Source organism: Ornithorhynchus anatinus, chromosome 4 (assembly GCF_004115215.2).
Source record: "Ornithorhynchus anatinus isolate Pmale09 chromosome 4, mOrnAna1.pri.v4, whole genome shotgun sequence".
Taxonomy (NCBI): Eukaryota; Metazoa; Chordata; class Mammalia; order Monotremata; family Ornithorhynchidae; genus Ornithorhynchus; species Ornithorhynchus anatinus.
In genome coordinates, this window is record NC_041731.1 from 105,240,327 (window position 1) to 105,258,997 (window position 18,671).

General features: G+C 41.9%; 1 long non-coding RNA gene across 1 annotated transcript in view; it reads left to right on the forward strand.

Annotated features, from left to right (window-relative positions):
- LOC114811311 overlaps positions 1-18,315 on the forward strand; it is a 77,174-nt gene extending 58,859 nt beyond the window's left edge. Inside the window, exon 3 of the long non-coding RNA XR_003758990.1 lies at positions 17,032-18,315. This is a non-coding gene — a long non-coding RNA (uncharacterized LOC114811311). The remainder of the gene's footprint in view (positions 1-17,031) is intronic.
- Positions 18,316-18,671: the final 356 nt, after the last annotated feature.

The window sequence follows — 18,671 nt, forward strand, 5'->3', positions numbered from 1 at the left end:
CTCGTCTCACTCGTTCACCCCACACATCCTATCCGTTACCAAGACCTGCTGGTTTCACCTCTACAATATCGCCAAGATCCGCCCTTTCCTCTCCACCCAAACGGCTACCTTACTGCTACGGGCTCTCATTATATCCCGGCTAGACTACTGTGTCAGCCTTCTCTCTGACCTCCCTTCCGCCTCTCTCGCCCCGCTCCAGTCTATTCTTCACTCCGTTGGCCGGCTCATCTTCCTGCAGAAACGATCTGGGCATGTCACTCCCCTTCTTAAACAACCCCAGTGGTTGCCTATCAACCTCCGCTCCAAACAAAAACTCTTCACTGTAGGCTTCAAGGCTCTACATCACCTTGCCCCTTCCTACCTCTCCTCCCTTCTCTCTTTCTACCACCCATCCCGCACGCTCCACTCCTCCGCCGCCCACCTCCTCACCGTCCCTCGGTCTCGCCTATCCCGCCGTCGACCCCTGGGCCACATCCTCCTGCGGTCCTGGAACGCCCTCCCTCCTCACCTCCGCCAAACTGATTCTCTTCCCCTCTTCAAAACCCTACTTAAAACTCACCTCCTCCAAGAGGCCTTCCCAGACTGAGCTCCTCTTCTCCCTCTACTCCCTCTGCCACCCCACCTTTACCTCTCCTCAGCTAAACCCTCTTTTCCCCCTTTCCCTCTGCTCCTCCACCTCTCCCTTCCCATCCCCACAGTACTGTACTCGTCCGCTCAACTGTATATATTTCCATTACCCTATTTATTTTGTTAATGAATTGTACATTGCCTTGATTCTATTTAGTTGCCATTGTTTTTACGAGATGTTCTTCCCCTTGACTCTATTTATTGCCATTGTTCTTGTCTGTCCGTCTCCCCCGATTAGACTGTAAGCCCATCAAACGGCAGGGACTGTCTCTGTTGCCGACTTGTTCATTCCAAGCGCTTAGTACAGTGCTCTGCACATAGTAAGCGCTCAATAAATACTATTGAATGAATGAATGAATCCACTCCGGCATGGCTCTGGAGCTCTCTAACTGGCTATAGTCACTGGCTCCTACCTAGGTCAAAGGTGTCAGAGATCTTCCCCATTATTCTGAAACTCCAGGACCAATCCAGGCACTCAGCTCGCAAGTCCAGCTCACAAGTCCTCAGCACCCAAGTTCAACATCGGTAATAACTGTTACTGACAGTTCAAGTGACCACCCCGTCTTACCCATTTACCTCAAACTTCAGATGATGTTAATCTGAATTATCTGAATCCATGCTTTCATTCTACTTTGCTAGAATATTCCCATCCTCATTCATGTGTGAGAGGGAGAGAGGAAAAGAAAAATGAGCCACAATCACTCTGCATCATGAGTAAGCCAAATGATCCCAAAATGGCATTCCTGTGGCTGAAATGCTTTGCTACCTAGTTATGTATTCACAGATGATATAAATTTTCTCCATATTTTCTAATGAGCTAGAGCCTATAGCTCTTCAAAGATTTTTCCTTTACAAGGATGGCACAAGGAATTAGGGTCATAACTACCAAAGAGCAAAGAGGAAATGCACGGAATGCGTCTAAGGTTCATTAATAAAATCAAGTTGTATTCCATCTTTTTTCACCAATTAAACACTAAAAATCCACTGATGTAGAATTCTGGCTAGGTAATATAGCTCGATCTGGATTGGGTACAACTTTGTCAAACTTCATTAGCAGCACTTCATGTAGACTATTTCTGGAATCATAGTCTGCCCATGATTTCCAAGTAAATTGTTAAAGGCTGAGGGGATGCAGGGTTAACATGTGATCTATGTTGAGAAAACTCCATGAAACAGGGAGGCATACATGTGTTCCCAAGCTAAATTCCAAGAGGAACCAATTATCCTCACTGATAAATTAAGCCACATTGTTCAATAAAAAACAATGCTTCTATGTTTATTTGTGCTTTTCTCTCTCTTTTGACCGCCTGTGTTCTATTAAAATTAAATTAAAAAGAAGCACAATTTGGGGCTAAAGAAAAGAAAATGTTAGTACTGCAATGGAGTGGAGTTGGCACATGAGGGTGATTTTTCTTCCTTGTGGAAGCCCACTACTCTGAAGGGCTCCTGACATAGACAAAAGAGGCAGCTGCTTTGAATACGCCCACTACCACCTCTCTCATTATTACTGCTATCAGCTGCAGAAACAGCCTTAGCATTTACTGGGCCTCTATTCGGTGCAACTCTGTTGGGGAGGCTACTTAGTAGGATACCAGTATAGGAAGATGAATAAGGGCAAAGGAAATGTTTTAACTTCAGTAAAAAAAACAAACCTCAGACACAGCACTAATGTGTGGTATTTATTCAATGCTTACTTTGTGCCAAGGACTATACTGACCACTGGGGTAAATACAAGATAATCAAGTTGAGCACAATCCCAGTCCCACATAGAGTTCACAGTCTGAGTAGCAGAGAGAACAGGTCTTAAATCATTCATTCAATCATATTTATTAAGTACTTACTGTGTGCAGAGCACTGAATTAAGAGATTGGGAAAGTATAATACAGCAATAAAGATGGACATTCCCCACCCACAGTGAGCTGGAAAGTGGCCCAAAGAATTGAAGTGACTTGCCCATGGTCACCCAGCAGGCAAGTGGCAGAGTTTGGGGTTTAACCCAGGTTTGCTGGCTCCTAAACCCATGTTCTTTCTACTAAGCCAAGCTGCTTCCTATGTCCCTCTAGGTTAGGAAACAATGTGACAGACAGACCAGCATGGCATGCTTCAATTGACTCTTTTTGAGCAGAGGCTTGAGAGGACTGTGAAACAGAGGGGGAAAAGCAACAGCAGGGCCAGGTGCTGCAAATGAGGACTGCAAAGAAGAAGACATGGCATGAGGAATGACAGCATCTTGCTTTCTCACTCACATACACACCGGTAGATGAGCTTTATTATGAGTGACACTGGTTTATGAATATCAAAGACCTCTCTCTACACACATATAAACACAGGGTCTAATAAGGGTGTGGGGCAATGGAGAAGTCAAGGCAATCAAAGTCTCATCCACAGTCATCAGCAGGGCCTAGCACATTCATCTCTAACAGACCCTGAAGGATCCACCACTTAGATCCATCAGCTAAGTAGGCCCTGCAGGGTCCTGATTAACTTGTATGTATCCCCAGTGCTTAGAACAGTGCTTGACATTTAGTAAGCACTTATTAAATACCATTATCATTATTATTAGGGTGGGTACTAGATATGAGGAAACAAGGGACTCCGATAGTCCGGAAGTAATTCCGATCTGTTTAGCCCACCAGGATAGCACTGGCCCAGCTACATCAGAGCCTGAATCAGGCTGAGCATGGGTGACATTGATTGACTCTTTGTTCAGTTTCCAAGAGACTATTTTTACTGGATTTATAAACCTGGTTTTAAAACTGAGCAAACACTTTTCTCATTACAGGCAAAATTAGCAGGAGAGAAATATGCATTTCACACTGTCTGTAAATTGTGATTTTTACTTGCTTCCAAGCAGAAAATGTTGAAACAACCCTAAAACCTGAAGAAAATAGTTAAATCCATTTTTTAAATGGACAAAGCTGTCAACAAAAATGACTCTCTTTTGATTGCCGAAAATGCTGTAAAGTGTCATTCAGAAAGGATTGGGTTTCTGAGCTGTTAATTTTTGTTTGCATGTCCGAATTTTAGGGATTTTTTTTTTTTAGCTGAACTACTAAAAGAAGAAAACCCATTACCACCTCGGGAACAATCTTTTTATTATCTGTTCCCAAACTGTCTTCAAAACTTTTCAATAATAAAAGAATCTTTCTAGGAGAGAACTGTTTTTGTAATACTTCATTTCAGGAATAAAAGGCATACTTTTGAAATATGTTCCTTGTTAAAATAATGTCGGTGTTTCATAAACACCTTTCTTTCATAAAGAGCTGATCTTTTTTTCATTAAAAGCCCACTTGGTTGGAGCCGATTTAAAAAAAAACACCATATATATATTTATTTCTGCATAAATGAGTCTGATTATTATGGCAAGAAGGGTGTTCTGGTAGGCTGTATGTATATTAACCCTCTTAGGGCCTAGAATTTCAGTTTAAGTTTTGGCTAGGGTTTTTAAGCAGTTCCACACAGGACTTATCCTTCAAGTCACTAATGCCCATTTGGTCAATCACCTCTTCTTGGACCTAGAGTCCAGTGTTTTCCAGGAGAAATTTGCAAGAAAGAAGTTCCATTTTAGTCACGATGCCACATAGGACAAACAGGTTGGTGGAGTTCAGCAAGCACGGCGTATCATCCCAATGAAACCACCAACAGTGAAGGCCCGCTACTTAACTTCTTGGTGCCTCAATTCCCTCATCTATAAAATGGGGATTAAGACTGTGAGCCCCATGTGGCATAACCTGATAACCTTGTATCTACCCCAGCGCTTAGAACAGCGCTTAGAACAGTACACATAGTAAGCACTTAAATACCATCGTTATTATTATTATTAACTGAACCACCTCCTAGCCTCTTCCAGAGTCTCTGGCATCAGTAGGTTCACCTACTTGAAGAAGAGAAGTTCAAAATTGCCCAACTCCTCATCTATATCACGTTGATAATAATTGTGGTAATAGTTGAACATTTATTATGTGGCTGACACTATTAAGCACTGGGGTAGGAATATAAGCAGATCAGACACAGTCCCTATCCCACATGGGGCTCAAAGCCTAAGGGGAAGGGACAACAAGTATTTCATTCCCATTTTACAGATGAATAAACTGAGACACAGAGAAGCGATTTGATTTTTCCCAAGTGGTGGAACAAGGATTAAAATCCAAATCCTCTGACTACTAGGCCTGTGCATGCTTCTTCTCATCCGCCACATTCCTGACTCAGGAGCTATTAAGTCAGGCAGTCATTTGTGTGAGGATGGCACCAATTGCAACTCTGAATTCTGGTTGTTAATCAGCACAGTAATGAAGTAGGCTTATGACCTTATTTTCCAACCTAGGAATCTCAAGGCCTAGACCAATGATAACAAAGACTACCTGAAAAGTATTCCTCTTCTACCATATTGAAGAAAATGAGGCTACCATTTTGGATCTGCTATGGTTATTTATATGTATTTTTTAATTGTCAGGCAGACCCCTATTTGTAGATCTTCATATCTTTTCTGCTAAATGCATACAGTAATTGTAGCAAAACAAATAGCGTAGGCATGGCTCAGTGGAAAGAGCATGGGCTTTGGAGCCAGAGGTCATGGGTTCAAATCCCAGCTCTGCCACTTGTCAGCTGTGTGACTGTGGGCAAGTCACTTAACTTCTCTGTGCCTCAGTTACCTCATCTGTAAAATGGGGATTAAGACCGTGAGCCCCACGTGGGACAACCTGATTCCCCTGTGTCTACCCTAGCGCTTAGAATAGTGCTCTGCACATAGTAAGCGCTTAACAAATACCAACATTATTATTACTAGTGGAAAGAGCAGGAGTCTGGGAGTCAGAGGACCTGCGTTGTAATCTCGGCTCCGCCACTTGCCTGCTGTGTGACTTTGGGTAACTTGTTTAATTTCTCTGGGCCTCAGGTTCCTCGTCTGCAAAATGGGATTCAATACCTCTTCTCCCTCCTTTTTTAGACTCTGATTCCTGTATGAGACAGAGACTGTATCCAACCTCATCACCTTGTATCTACCCCAGTGTTTAGAACAGTGCTTGGTGCACAGTAAGCACTTAACCGATGCAATTATTATTAGTGGAAAGAGTGACTTGGGAGTAAGAAGACCTGTGTGACACCTGGATTCTAATTCTGACTCTGCCACTGCTATGTGGCCTTGGGAAAGTCACGTAATTTCTCATCTGTAAAATAGATATTAATACCTGATAATGATAATAATAGTACTTATAAGATACTTACTTTGTGCCAAGCATTCATTGTACGATACACTGAGGAAGATTCAAAATAATCAGGTAGAACATAGTTCCTGTCCAAGTAGGCTTGAATGAGGGTACCCTTAGTTTAGGCATTGCAGAGGTTCAAAACATGACTTACCAATACATTTGCCCAGACTAAAGAGTACTCTCTTTAAACAATCTTCTATTCTCCCTCCTATTTAGACTGTGAGTTCCATGATGGACAGGGCCTGCGTCTGACATGATTATCTTGAATCTACCCCAGTGCTTAGAACAGTGGTTGGCATTAGTAAGTGCTTAACAAATAATACTATTGTTATTAGTGTTTAGCCATGTACTAGGTGCTTGGATTGATGTTGATTAAGCATATGTTCTTGGCCCCACTGGGACAACGTTATTCTACAGCAGAATGGTTGGTTAAATCAGAAATTGAAGTGCCCTGTTCAACCCCTTTCCTATCACTTGCCTTGTCTTATGCTGTCAAGTCATCTCCTACCCCCAACGACTCCATGGACACATCTTTCCCAGAACGTCCCGCCTCCATCTTCAATCATCTTGGTAGTGGATCCAGGGAGTTTTCTTGGTAAAAATCCCAAAGTGGCTTACCACTGCCACCTCTGCGCAGTAAACCTGAGTCTCCTCCCTCTACTATTTCCCATGCCACTGCTGCCCAGCACAGGGGAGTTTTGACTTGTAGTAGATGACCTTCCGATCACTAATCATTGGCCAAGCTAGGAATGGAATGGACAGGCCTCTGCTTGACTCTCCCTCTCGAAGCCGAGACTGGTAGAGAACTGGAAACTCTCCAGGTGCTATCCTGAGAGGGGCTTACTATCACTACCAGAGTGAAATAGGTCTATAAAGTAGATCCAGTCCCATTAAACCTATTTTATATTGCTATATTTAAGAATTGTGTCCAACCTGATTACCTTGTTCCTACCCCAGTGCTTAGAATGGTGCCTGGCACATGGTAAGTGCTTATCAAATACCATTTAAAAAATTAAAAAGTGATGCAACAAGGAGTCTGCTGATGTCAGAATGGACTTTTAATTCCCTGGAAAACTCTTCCAACTCAGCAAGCTATGAGCATTATTAAAACTATTTGAATTAGTCACCAAGAGTTGTTTGAAGTTGATGGCAGTAGTGTGGAAGTAATATACCCTGAAAATTATGAACTGCTTTGCAAAGTCAGCACAGCTCTATAAACTCAAAATCAGTCTGAAGAAGTTAGATTACATACCAGCCGTACCAAGAGAGCCATATCCACAACCAAATATTTTCCGTGGAGAAAAGAAGCTTAATGCTATTAGTAAATTAGGCCAACTAGGAACTACACCACATATACATAGTATCAAAAATATTCAGGTAGACAAAGAAATAATCCTGGCTCCACCACTTGTCTGCTGTGTAACCTTGGGCAAGTCACTTAACTTCTCTGTGTCTCAGTTACATCATCTGTAAAGTGGGGATTAAAATTGTGAGCCCAATGTGAGACAAGGATGGTATCAAACCTTATTATTATATATCTATCTCAGTCCTTAGTTCAGTGCCTGGCACAGAGCGCTTAACAAATAGCATAAAAATAGAAATCAGAACCTAAAACCCATTATGTCTTTGGGAAATTGACAGATGGGTGGGATGCAAAGGTATCAAAACTCATACCACACTGATTGGCAACAAAGCTGTCTTGTCTTGTGTTACGCTGTCAAGTCATCTCCGACCTATAGTGACACCATAGACACATCTCTCCCAGAATACCTGCTCTTCATCTGCAATTGACCTGGTAGTGGATCCATAGAGTTTTCTTGGTAAAAATATGGAAGTGGTTTACCATTGCCTCTTTCCACGCAGTAAATTTGAGTCTCAGCCCTCGACTCTCTCCTGTGTTGCTGCTGCCCAGCACAAGTGAGTTTTGACTTGTAGCAGATTGCCTTCCACTCTTTAGCACTGCCCAAGGCTAGGAATGGAATGGGTATGCCTCTGCTTCTCTCGTCCTCCCATAGCCTTGTACAGTACTCAGGTGTGATCCTGAGAAGGGCCTACAAAGTCATAGGAACATCTAAACTCTCTGAAAGTTGGTCTGCATTCACAGGGCCCATCTGACTTCTTACAGTTTCATCAGGGTAACCTACCAGCCATTAAATGGTCTTGGAGCATTGAAACTAGTCAGCTCACTGGTGTTTAGGCAATTCAGCTTTGCCGGGTGGGAGTGTAAGAAGACTCACTGGTAAGAAGATAAGCAAGGAGCTACTGATCAGGGAAATGGACCCCTACAAGACAGCAGACACGGAAAAGGTTTTAATAGCAAAGGAACAGCTAGGAAGAACAGCGGACTAGAGGTAGGTGGACCAGTCTGGTATATAGGGTTGAGGAAAGGGGATAATTTCTTTTAGCTAAGGCTTGGATAGATCAGGATAACAAGAAGAAGATGAGATAACTGCATATGTTGCATGTGTGGCAAATTCACTGGGCAAGCAGCGTGGCTCAGTGGAAAGAACACGGGCTGGGGAGTCAGGGGTCATGGGTTCAAATCCCCACTCTGCCATTTGACAGCTGTGTGACTGGGGGCAAGTCACCTCACTTCTCAGTGCCTCAGTTACCTCATCTGTAAAATGGGGATTAAGACTGTGAGCCTCATGTGGGACAACCTGATTACCCTGTAGCTACCCCAGCGCTTAGAACAGTGCTCTGCACATAGTAAGCACTTAAGAAATACCAACATTATTATTATTATTATAGTGTGGCAGTGGAAAGTCTTAATGTGTATAGAATAATGAATGAAGGCAAAGCAGTGTGGCCTAGCCAAATGAACATGGATCTGGGAGTCAGGAGATACCTGTTTTTGTCCCAGCTCGACAACAGTCCTACTGTGTGACCTTGAGCAAATCTCCCAGCCCCTCCATGCCTCTGTTTTATCATCTGTAAAATGGAGATTCAAAAAAACAAAACAAAAACCCCTCCAAAAAACCTTTGCTCTCCTTCTTAGATCATCAACCCTTTATGATTTTCTTGAATCTATGCCATAGTTTTGCACACAGGATGTACTCTCAACATCCTGTTTAATGTGCATAGGTCTTTTCTGACTCAAAGTCCAAACGTTTTGCAATCAGTTTCATCTTCTAATTATTTCCTTCAACCCACACCTCTCCAGACTGATTGTTATTCTCTTTGTCTTGGACCACACCTTCTCTCAAGTGCCACTGTTTCACCTTTCTCACTGTGTGCTATTGTAAAATGTAGATTAGCATTTGAAAATTCAGAGAACACATAAAGCATATCAAAATCTCAATCCTTTAACAATTTTTTTTCCTACTGTCATAAAACTTTCCAACATCTCCTATCTTTTATTTCATTCCTAGGATCCACTTACTGACCATAATTTGGCTCCATAACTCAAGCTTTTCAAAATGAAAATTCCTTAAATTAGCTTTACTCATTTTGATATCGTATTTGAAATGCCCCCTGTATTAAAGCATCTTCTAAATTCTCATAAGACTTAAATGTTGTAAAGAAAACCTTTCATGATTGAGTCACCAAAGACATAAGGCATTATTCCCTTCCCCTATCCCCCTACCAAGCATCATAATTGTTATAGGTGCCAAATTGCAGTACTAAAATAAGTGCTAAATCATACAAGCTTTGCTGGGAAAGGTTAAAGGAATTACTTTACGTTATAAAAGCAACAGTAAAAACAGCATTTTGAATTTATTTTTCACCATAACTGACATCCATATCAATTTTGCTTAATTTAAGACTTTCAAAAAAAGAGATTTTCCTAATTGCCAACACTGCAAAGTTTTGGATCTGAAAAATCAAGCTGTGTGCTCACTGGCTCTTGATCATCCCAGTAATAAAGTTTCTGCAATTAGCTCTTAACTGACAGTTCAGCTGTTGATGCATGAGGCTGAATAACAACCAGCTTACTCTTCCATAGTTGTAATGCCTTTGATTGCTAAAGGAAGTGTAAATTTTGAAAGTAAAGTAAGCGATGTCTGAAGACACCCAGGGAGTTAATATACTTGAATAAGGTGACGTTTTTAACGTGGTGCCCTTTCCCAACTACAACCAAACAGCAACTCAAACTTGTGGTCTCAGCATTTTATTCCTAGTAAATGGAGCTTGAAACTTTTGGGTTCTTGAAACTGAGGAATCTTTTTGAGACTGTACCTTCCCAAAATTTCTTCCTCTGAATAGTCTCATCAGTATATCCATTTTATAAATCTGTTTTCCACCTTCTTGATGTAAATTCCCCCTTTCCAATGGTGAGAAATTGTAACTTACCAGAAAAATTCTCACTTTCCTCTCATTTTTTTTTTTTAAAGGAGCTTGGCAAAACAAATTGGCCTCTTTTCGTCGTACATTTCACTGAACCACAATAACTTACTGTATAATCTTTGCAGCAGGCAATATCCTGAAATTTATAATAAACCCCCTAAAATGACAAGTGACAAATGTTTGCGAATTGCCTACTGTCCACGCATACTTTTTCTATCTATTTTTATCTATGTGTTATCATAACAACATATGTGATCCTTTGCCACTCATTGCTCCAAAGCAACCAAGGCAAGATTTCATTTCAGACGCATATAATGGTCTCATTTCCTGCAAAGGAAGCCTGAAGAGTGTTTACTAATAATACCACTATCTAGTTAATTAAATTTTCCCTGGTCAAGAATAGAAAGCCCTAGGACTGCATTTTGGGGCATTTGTGGAGAATAAGTGATAAAACACGTTTGGTAGTTTGAGAAAAAACAAGCAATTTAAAGGACCTGTCACTATATTTCCTAGTTTCAAAAGTATGTAGTAAGTAGCTTGAAAATTAGTTCAAACACTGTTGGTTTTCATGTATACCATCATAAATTACACAAACAAGACTGTGTTTACATAAGGATAACATATCAAGTTATAGACAACAAATTCCCTGTTCCTGGCTCTGAATTCCTTGTCTCCATGGCAAAGAAATAAATAGAGACAAGAAAGAAAACCAACACTGACTCTAATTTAATAATGAGGTATTTGTTAAGTGCTTACTATGTGCCAAGCACCATTCTAAGTGCTGAAGTAGATACAAAGTCATCAGGTTGTCCTGCGTGGAGCTCACAATCTTAATCCCCATTTTACAGATGAGGTAACTGAGGCAGAGAAGTTAAGTGGCTTGCCCAGAATCACACAGTGGCAGAGCCAGGATTAGAAACCACAACCTCTGACTACTTTAGAGAAGAGGGCCTCAGTAGTACTTGAGAATATTGGGCATTGAGGTACATGTGCTGTCAACATAATGAGCTGAGGTCATGTGAATCATATTGTTGAAGGACATGGTGTTCCCCTCTCAGGGTCATGGGACCCCAGCCTCCACTTCTGAGCTGTGGAACTCAGTGACAGGAGCTGCAGCTGTTAGGAGGCTAGGAACTGAAAAAAAAATCAGACAACAATATCAGAGAAGCAGTGTGACCTAGTCGTTAGAGCATGAGCCTAGGAGTCAGAAGGACAAGGGTTCTAATCCCAGCTCCATATCTTATTGGCTATGTGACCTTGATCAATTATTTGTGCCTCAGTCACTCCTTCTGTAAAATGGGGAATAAGACCGTGAGTCCAATGTAGAACAGGGACTGTGTCCAACCCTATTACCTTATATTTACCCCAGCACACAGTGCAGTGCCTGACACGTAATAAATAATGAATACCACAATTATTTTCACCATTATTCACTCATTCATTAAATCAATAATATTTATTGAGCATTTACTGTGTGCAGAGCACTGTACTAAGCGCTTGGAAAGTATAATTCAGCAACAGAGACAATCCCTACCCAACAACGGGCTTATAGTTTAGAAGGGGAAGACAGACAACAAAACAAAACAAGTAGACAGGAATCAAGAGCATCAAAATAGACAAATAGAATTATAGATACAAGCACATCATTAATAAAATAAATAGAATAATAAATATGCACAAATATATACAAGTGCTGTGGGGCGGGGAAGGGGGTAGAGCAGAGGGAGGGAGAAGGGGCGATGGGGAGGGGAGGAGGAGCAGGTAATTATTATTACCCCAGTGCTTAGTACAGTGCCTGGCACATGGTAAGCACATAAACACCATTAAAAAAAAAATCAGTATTATTATTGAGCACTTGATCTGTGCAGATAAATAATAAATAAGGTATTTGTTAAGCACCTACTATGTGCCAAGCCTGGTTCTAAGCACTAGGGTAGATTCAAGGTAATCAGGTTGGACCCATTCTCAGCCCCACAGGGGGCTCATTCTTAATCCCCATTTTATGGTGTAACCGAGGCACAGAGAAGTGACTTGTCCAAGTTCACACAACGGAAAAGTGGCAGAGCCGGAATTAGAACCCACATCCTCTGACTCCCAAGCTGGTGCGCCTGCCATTAGGCCATGCTGATTCTCTGCCTTTAGTAAGCCCTGGAGACAGTACTGAAGTCTTCGGAGACATGATTCCTGGCTTCAGAGAGCTTACAATCAGTGGTAAGAGTTTTTTTTAGGGGAACAGGATAATGAGTAAACCAGCTGAAACTTGGACTGCAGAGTGTGAAAATGGGCAACTGGCCACCTCAGTCAGTGGGGAGCTGTAGAACTTTTCAGGATGGGGAAGGGGGCCAGGACTATAGGAAAGGATGAGAACATGAATCTGTCAGATGCTATTTACTAAGACAGGAAGAATGCCTAGTTCAGAGCAAAGATTTACCTGTAAAAAGCTGGGGACTCTGGAAATCTAATTGATGTTGCTGATGCTTTTCCTCACACTGTCAACTTTTATCCCTTCTCTCTGTTTGCACTGCTCTGATTTTCTTTTTTAGGTTCAGTCCTATTGCTGAATCCTGTCATTCTCGTCTTCCCTTCCTTCGGCTCCTATTGCAGATCCTGGCTGGTAGGTTGCCCATCAGGGTTTTACCGCAAGATGCAGGTGAGGATAGTATGAGTGTAGTAGAGGATTGGCATGAGTATCCATTCATTCATTCATTCATATTTATTGAGCACTTACTTGGTGCAGAGCACTGTGCTAGCACTTGGGAGAGTATAATACAACAACAAATAGATGTATTCCCTGCCCTCACCAAACTTAAAATCTACAGTTAGAGTGGGGTGGGGAGAGGGGGAGAAAGACGTCAATACAAATTACAGATATGTACATAAGTGCTGTGGGGCTGAGGGGGGGGAAGGACAAAGGGAGCAACTCAAGGTAACGCAGAAGGGAGTGAGAGTGCTAGGGCTGGATGTGCTGTGATTTGGCTTGAGTGTAAGGAATTCAATGGGAAAATCTTCATGGAACGGGTTGGATTTTAGCAGGGTGTTGAATATGGAGAGGGCTGAAGGATGGTGGTTTGGAGTGAGGAGGGATAGCAGAACCAATGGCTGAAACTGGAATTTCTACCTGCTTCCTGTCTCTCCCCACTACAGTCCATACTTCACTCTGCTGCCAGGATCATTTTTCTACAAAAACATTCAGTCCATGTTTCCCCATTTCTCAAGAACCTCCAGTGGTTGCCCATACACCTCTGAGTAAAACAGAAACTCCTCACTACCAACTTTAAACCACTTAATCTGCTCTCTCCCTTTTACATAAACTCACTGATTTCCTATTACTACCCAGCCCACACACCATTCCTTTAATGCCAACCTTTTCACTGTACCTCAGTTTCTTCTAGCTCATGACTGACCTTTCACCTATATCCTGACTCTGGCTTGTAACACCCTCCCTCTTCATATCTGACGCAAAATCACTCTCCCCACCTTCAAAGCCTTATTGAAGGCACACTGTCTCCAAGAGGCCTTCACTATACCCTCATTAACTTCACCGGCTCCCTTCTTTGTCACCCTTGCATTTAGATTTGCACCCTTTATACACCCCTTCCTCAGCCCCACAGCACTTATTTACAGATCCCTAATTTATTTATTCATATTGATGTCTATCTTCCCCTCTAGACTGTAAGCTCTTTGTGGGTAGAGACCATGTCTACCAACTCTGTTATACTGTATTCTCCCAATTGCTTAGTACAGTGCTCTACACATGGTAATGCCTAGGAAATATGATTGATTGATTGAAATGGAGTGGTTGGAAGAGTAGGCAGTAATCCAAGTGAGAACTGTATGACAAAACCAAAAACTGAGCCTGACAAATGGTTCCGTTGTCTACATTACACTTAATATTTCACTCTGTTTCCTTGGAAACATACTCAGCCATTACTGACTAACTGAAATTCACTGCCAGACCAAACTAGTTTAATTTGAGACACTGACATGCACTAAGTTATCCACAGTTCTTCTGCTCTCCTTAATAGACGATCGTTGTTAATCAGGATTAAACCAGATGACCTACAAGGTCATTCAGCCATATCCTTTCTGACCTCCAGGGTAGCCAACTTTTTTCTGGTGAATGGAAGAATGGGAAAGAGCTTTATCTAACTTGTCTCAACAATCCTCTCCAGCCCTCCCAACCATCATTATCAATGTCTGAACAACTCATGCCTCCTCTCAAAAGCCCCTCCACCTGTGCACCCGACCTCATTCCTTTGCACCTTATCAAAACTCTTGCCCCCTTCCTCTTTCCCTCTCTATTAGCTTTCTTCAACTATTCTCTCTCCAGTGGCTTCTTCCCCACTGCTTTCAAACATGCCCATGTCTCCAGTACCCTAAAAAACCCTCCCTTGACTGCATGACTCCCTCCAGTTATAGCACCATCTCCCTCCTACCATTCCTCTCCAAACTCCTTGAATGAGTTGTCTACACCAGCTATCTCAAATTAATTCCTCTCCTTTAATTATCTTCTATACACCTTTCAATCTGGCTTCCTTCCCATTCATTCCACAGAAACTGCCCTCTCAAAGGTCACCAATGATCTCCTTCTTGACAAATCCAGGGGCATTTACTCCATCCCAATCTTCCTCAACCTCTAAGCTGCCTTAGACACTGTGGACCACCCCCTTCTTCTGGAAACATTATCCAACCTTATCTTCATTTACCCTGTCCTCTCTTGGGTCTCCTCTTATCTCTCAGGCTGTTCATTCTCAGGCACCTTCATGGGCTCCTTCTTTTCTTCCCACCCCTTAACTGGTGGCGGGGGGTGGTGGTCCCTCCAGGTTCAGTTCTGGGTCCACAGCTATTCTCCATCTACATCCACTCCCTTGGAGAACTCATTCGCTCCCATGGCTTTCAACTACCAGCTCTATGCAGATGATACCCTCCATCCATGATCTACACCTCCATCCATGATCTCCCTCTCTCCAGTCTTGAATTTCCTTCTGCCTTCAAGACATCTCTACTTGGATGTCCTCCTGTCACCTCAAATTTTACATCTTCAATACAGAACTCCTCATTTTCCCACCAAACCCTGTCTTCCCTCTGACTTTCCCATCACTATAGATGGCACCACCATCCTTCCTGTCTCACAAGCCCATATCCTGGAAGTTAACCTTGACTTCTTTCTCTCATTCAAGCCTCATATTCAATCTATCACTAAATTCTGTCGGTCCCACCTTCAAAACATAGCTAATATCCACGCTTTCCTCTCCATCCAAACCTCTACCATGTTAATACAATCAGTCATCCTGTCTCACCTGGATTATTGAATCAGCCTTCTTGTTGACCTCCCATGCCTCCTGTCTCTTCCCTCTCCTGTCCACACTTCACTCTTTTGATTGGATCATTTTTCTACAAGAAAGTTCAGGACATGTCTGAACTAGACTTGACCGTGTTCTAAACTTATTCTAGACTGTGAGCCCGTTGTTGGCTAGGGATTGTCCCTATTGCCTAATTATACTTTCAAAGCCCTTAGTACAGTGCTCTGCACACAGTAAGTACTCAATAAATACAACTGAATGAATAAATGTCACCCTACTCCTCAAAAAACTCCAGTGGATGCCCATCCACCTCTGCATAAAACAAAAACTCCTCACCACTGGCTTTAAAACACTCAATCACCTTTCCCCCTCCTACCTCACCTCACTACTCTCCTACAACCCAGCCTGCACACTTTACTCCTCTAGTGCAAACCTTCTCACTGTGCCTCGACCTCGCCTATCTTGCCACCCACCCCTAGTCCACATTCCGCCTCTGCCCTGGAATGCCCTCCCTCCTCAAATCTGATAGACAATTACTCTCTCCCTCTTCAAAGCCTTATTGAAGTTACATCTCCTCCAAGAGGCTTTCCCAGATAGCCCCCCCTTTCCTCTTCTCCCACTACCTTCTGTGTCACCGTGATTTCCTCCCTTTGCTCTTTCTACCTCCCAGCCCCACAGCACTCAGGTACATATTTGTAATTTATTTATTTGTATTGATATCTATCTTCCCTGCTCTAGACTGTAAGCTCATTGTGGGCAGGGAATGTGTCTGTTTATTGTGGTTTGTACTCTCCCAAGCACTTAGTACAGTGCTCAGTACACAGTAAGCACTCAATAAATACAATTGAATGAATCCCTGTTCAGTGCCTTTCTTCCAGCCGCTCCACCCAGTGGCCTTGCTTGATGGCAGTTTGTCCTTTGAGGGTAGGTGTGCCTAAAAAGTTTAAATTGATTTTCAGGTTATGAGCAATATGGATGCAAAAACTGTTTGGGAAGTCACCATTGGTCACTTCTCTAGATCTGCCCCAGAAATCTTGGTGACAGCATGTTGACAGAGAAAGAATCTCTCTCTGGCTTTTTAAATCCCTGGGTTGGGGAGAGGGGAGGAATGCAGAGAAACCAGCATCCTCCAGATATGCAGTGTGGCTCAGTGGAAAGAGTCCAGGCTTGGGAGTCAGAGGTCGTGGGTTCGAATCTCAGCTCTGCCACTTGGCAGCTGTGTGACCGTGGGCAAGTCACTTCACTTCCCTGTGCCTCAGTTCCCTCATCTGTAAAATGGCGATTAAGACTGTGAGCCTCACGTTGGACAACCTGATTACCCTATCTCCACCCCAGCGCTTAGAACAGTGCTCTGCACATAATAAGCGCTTAACAAATACCAACATTATTATTATTGTTATATCAGCTGTCAGTCATTTTTCCATCTGGACCAGTCAGTATGGACAAGGAAATGATGTCACAGACAAACTATCCAGCCTCATCAAACCCCAAAGAACCTCATCAAGGATAACTGTATTCAACAGGAATGATTAGAACCAGATGCCATTTCTCAATCTGTTGGCTTGAAAATGAAGCTTCAATAACTCAGTCTTTGTGTTTTGTTTTAGCTATACTGTTCAGCTACTCACATCATCTGTTGGCCTCAAAGTGGAAGCAATTCTGTTTCTTGGTGAAGCACTTTGACATTTCTGAATGAGATAAGTGGATTTTGTGTTTTCTTTTCTTTCAAGGTTCCTATTAGGAGTCTAACATTGAATGAGTAATTTTTTTGGTGTTTGTTTTAGAAGCCCTTATATCTGCTTGAAACTCCTTTGATTGGATGTAGAAACCTGGGGGAGGAGGGGCCTATGTCTTCAGAAGCAGCAGATGACTAACAATTATTCTGTGTCAAGACAAAATTACCTTGTAGTAGCATTGCATAATGTCTGGGATATTAATCATTTGGGATATTTTCGCAGTACTCAATTACATTATGAAGGCTGGATTATGTTCTGATCTCTCTAATGGTCACACAGAAAGGACTGAAGCCTCTATTATTTTATAATAAGTAATGCATACCCCCTGAATAATACATTACACACATCTTTTCTATGTGACTCCTAAGGTCAGCTTGTTACCTGAATATTTTCATCCTCCCAGAGCATTTTGCTTAAAGAGTTTATTAAATAGACTTTTTTATCATTTCAATATGTCTTAACAGCATGCTATCACATACTACTTTTTCTGACTTCTTGATTTGATACAAAGTAAAATTGCATCAATATGGCCAGTGCACATTCATTTAGTTATCAATTTAAAAGTCTTTCAGAATCAAACTGAGCCAATCTTTACACTAAAGACAGCCCCAAAAGATTCCTATGAAAATTACCATGCATTTGAAGGTTCCAGATTTTAATCTAATAACTGAAATATCAGAAATATGTTTTAATTCAGGCATTTTGGCATCACTAACAGGTGTTCACATTAGATTTAGGAACCCTGCAGCAAGACTTATCATTGTCAAAAAGAATATCTTCTTTCAAAACCTTACAATCCTAAACATAGAATCCCCAAATCTCTTTCAAATATCATTTATATTCTAATAACTTAACCTACCTTAATTCCCTTGAGCATTTTGACTATTTTCACTAGCATATACACCCAGCTGATTTTTAAAAAAAAAAATTTCAAAGGCTCTTTAAAAGTATCCTAAAGCCATGTGCTCCCCATGAGAAAGCAAGCTCTTTGTAAAGTAAAAATGCTTTGTACTTTGACGGTCAATTTTAGTCACCAGCATCATCCTCATATGTGGATGGCTGTAAGTCTCAGGAAATTTGTTTCTCTAAGTTCCAACAAAGTCTTCCAGTTCTAACATACATATATATTTTAATTTGAAGCAGTGTGACATAGTAGAAAGAGCATGAACCTGAGAGTCAGAGGACCTGAGTTCTAATCCCAGCTCTGCCTGCTATATGATCTTGGGCAAGTCACTTAACTTTTCTGTACCTCAGTTTTCTCATCTATAAAATGAGACTAATACCTTTTCCCCCTCCTACTTAGAATGTAAGCCTCATGTGGGACTAGGAATGTATCTGATCTGATTATCTCATATCTAACCCAGGGTTTAGTAAAGTGGTAAAGGCTTAACAAATACCACTATCATTATTATTATTGCTATCATAAGAGAGGCAGCGTGGCTTAGTGGATAAAGCAGGGGCCTGGGAGTCAGAAGGACCTGGGTTCTAATAATAATAATGATGGCATTTGT